Source organism: Triticum urartu, chromosome 7A, assembly GCF_056163025.1.
Source record: "Triticum urartu cultivar PI428250 chromosome 7A, HENAU_Tu73, whole genome shotgun sequence".
NCBI classification, from domain to species: Eukaryota; Viridiplantae; Streptophyta; class Magnoliopsida; order Poales; family Poaceae; genus Triticum; species Triticum urartu.
The window spans coordinates 685,087,380-685,090,961 of NC_141879.1; positions in this window are offsets into that span (position 1 = coordinate 685,087,380).

A 3,582-nucleotide genomic window follows, 5' to 3' on the forward strand; every position below is an offset into this window, starting at 1 on the left:
AAGAGACAATAAAGCTCAATTTTTCATATTTTACTTTACACTTCGTTTATTTCATATAACTTTTGTTCGGCACGCCCCTTTTTCAACTTAGTTGCTCTCTTTTTACAGATGAACGTCGTGTTGCGCCCGTCTAGGATACGGCACAACGGAGACACAGGCGCAGACGTGCAGTAGGGACCCGTTCCAAGGATTCTTTTTAGATTAAGACCCTGCTAAACCTTTTTTACTGTCTCTTGTTGATACACATCCCCTGGTTCTATGACCAAGGAGGAGGCTGGCGTCTTGGCATGTGGCCACATCAGAATTCTTGTGCGTACCTGGACACTAGGGGCTTATACCTCAGAGCGTTACCTCGCCCGCTCTCATAAAGACCGAATACCTTAGGGAGTGTTCGGCGTCACGAGTTTGGCCTTATATGCATCAGCTCTGAGTCATGATTTTGGTCAAATGTTGGGTTGCCCGGCTCCTGTGTTCGGCCACCTTACGTTCCGCTCTATCGGCTAAGGCGGCACCAGGAGAACTACTGCGATTGTGCCCTGGTTCGGCCAGGCGAGCACCTCAGTAGAGAAAGCCAAAAACCGACTGTCATGATATGGTGTGAGACTGGTCAACCACTCGATGACTCTCCGGAATCTGTAGGATTCCTCCGCATTAACGAAGGGCCGTTTCCCGGCCAGGCACATACGCGCCCCGAATTCGGGCGAGCGCAGTCGCCACCAGGGGCTACCTAAATAGTTCCATTGTCAAGCTCCTATGGCTAAGTGAAAGTGTTAAAGCATTATAGTCCGGTTGCCTAGCTCGCTGCGCTATCACCTCCTTTGTAGGACCAAGACGTTGGATTAAGTGTGAAAATGCGCCTTCTGCGAGCACCCCCACACTATGTGCGTGGGAGCTGAAGCCAACAACTGCAATCTTTCAGATTTTGTATATATATATCTTAATTCGGACGCACAGGAGGTGTTCCAAATACATGAAGGCACAAGTATAAAAGGCTACTACAATTCATCAAAATATTGCTTTATAATTACATATGCTATCAGAACATAGCATCCTTCAAGCACTGCGTCTCTATTACACGAGCGCCTTCAAGGACTTCCTGAAAATAGTGCTCGTAGGGTACTCGGCTTTTGTCCGAATCTCGGGATGCAACAACGGTGGTCTCCATCTCTGCCCAGTATGTCTTGACACGGGCAAGAGCCATCCGTGCGCCCTCTATGCATGCTAACCTCTTCATCGCATTGATACGTGGCACCGCGTCAAGGAATTGCTGCACCAAGCTGAAATAACTCTTTGGCTCCGATCTCCTCGGCCACAGATGACCCATGACGTACTTCATGGCAAGTCCGGACAATCTATTCAGTTCGGCCCATTGAGCCAGACGATCGTCCACTGCCAATGGACGCTCTAGATTCTGGAACTGCGACCAGAAAAGCCTTTCCACTTCGCGATCTTCTTGATCTCAGAAGTATTCGGTCGCATCAGCAGCATTCGCTACCAAATCCAGATAGGTGTCCTCCGCACTCCACATCCGGTCCAACGGAGCAAACTTCGGATCGCAAAAATTCCTCCGCAGCATAAAGGGCTTTCTAGCCGCAATCTGTCCGGCCTGACGCAGCTCCTCCTTCGCAGCTCTCATCGCAGAGCGAGCGTCCTTGGCATCAGCAACGGCCTTCTCTAAGTCCGTCTGTCTCGCCCGGTCTTCTTTCTCAAGAAACTTGCAACGGTCAGCAGCACTTTTTAACTTCACGGCCATCACGGCCATCTCCTTCTTGCTTCGGCAGTGAGAATCCTGTTCGGCTCTCAGCTCTTCAAGGGCCTTCTCGGCAGCCGCATCACTTTTCCTGGCTTGTTCCTTAGCTCGGGCAAGTTCCGCCCGAAGACTCTCCACGGCGGCCGCACCATCTGCGTCAAGCACACACATTGTAAGATACTGGCATAAAGCTCCTCTTACCAGATGCGGCCCGAGGAATTGCATACCTTGAGCCTCATCAAGCCGCTCGTTGACGAGAGCGATGTCGGCATCTGCCACGTCAAGTTGCCACTTTAGTTCGGCAAAATCATCAGTTCGGCTCGATTCTGGACACTTCGCCACCTGTATACAAAGGTGACATTTTAGACCTGGGATTATGATCCTCTGCGCGCCGTCAATTTTGACAACGCACAGAGTCTCAGGGGCTACTATCTACACAGGACGCATCTTGTTTATGCGCAACTGACAAAGAAGTACATTATCAAACATACCTCAAAACCCGTCAGCAAACTTCTGACGGCCTCATGCAATCCGCTTTCCGCGGACGAAATCCTTCCAATCACCGTACCCATCAATGCACGGTGCTCCTCTGAGATAGAAGCTCGCCCCAGCAGAATCATCAGCTCCTCCGACCGCGCATCGGACGGTGCCGGACTCGTCCTATGACCTCCATCGAAGGCCGGACGCGGAGAACCTTGGGGGGACATATGGCTACCTTCCACCCCTGCCGGATTCGGAGATACCCTCCGCGACGACACCTCAAGTTCGCCCGCCTCGCCAGGCGGTACGGCAGGGGGAGGCGTTCCACTCTCCATCATCTCCGGAAGAAGATCCCCCGAAGACGAGCTCTGCTGAGAAGGGCTGAGGTCCGAGCTACAAAGTAAAATTTTGGTTAATCTTCTCAGATAAAAAGCAAGGATTTCTCTCATCCCTCTAAAGGAAAATCTTTCTCTACTTACGGCTCGCTGGTGGGCTGATCCCTTTGAGGGCGTAGTTCGGCCGAGGATCTCCCCGGCGTCGGACCCTGTGACGAGGACTTTTTCCCCCGCTTTGAGGCCATGGTCTCCGGGTCGTCAGAGGCGGCCCTCTTCTTCCCCTTAGGAGAGGAATTGTCGGTTCTTCCCTTCGGAGCAGCCTCCTTCGAGGAGGCCATAGTTTCCTTGTCCTCCCCCTCACTTCCCTCCAAAGGCACGATCTTCAACATCCTGACTAGCACAGGATCCGGCCTGGTCTCAGGAAGGGGAGCCGGACACCTGATCAGCTTTGCCTTCGCTATCCACTCCTGTTTAAAAGGACAGCTCTTTTAGGGGTGAATTTATGACAATTTTACGGATAGCGAGTCCGGGCACAAGGTTACTTACTTGAGTATCCAGGCGATTGCAGCTTAAACCTGCGTCCTCGGTCAAATTCGGACACATTGCTTGTTATCCGAAGAACATTTTATACATCTCCACGGGCGTTGCGCCCATAAAATGCTGGAGAGCTCGTGGTCCCTCCGGATTAAACTCCCACAGACGAAGGGAGCGACGTTTGCCGGGCAGTGTTCGGTGAATCAGCATGACCTGCGTCACCTTGACCAGGTTGAGGTCTCTTTCTAAGAGATCCCTAATGCGGCCCTGCAACAAGGGCACGTCTTTGGATAACCCCCAATCTAATCCTTTGTTGACCCATGACGCTAGCCGTGGTGGGGGACCCGAGTGAAAGGCAGGAGGCGCCTCCCACTTGGCGCTCCTGGGAGCGGTGATATAGAACCACTCTCGTTGCCACAAGCCGAGCTCCTCTTGAAAGGAGCCCTCGGGCCATGGAGCATCAGCATTCTTACTTATGACAGC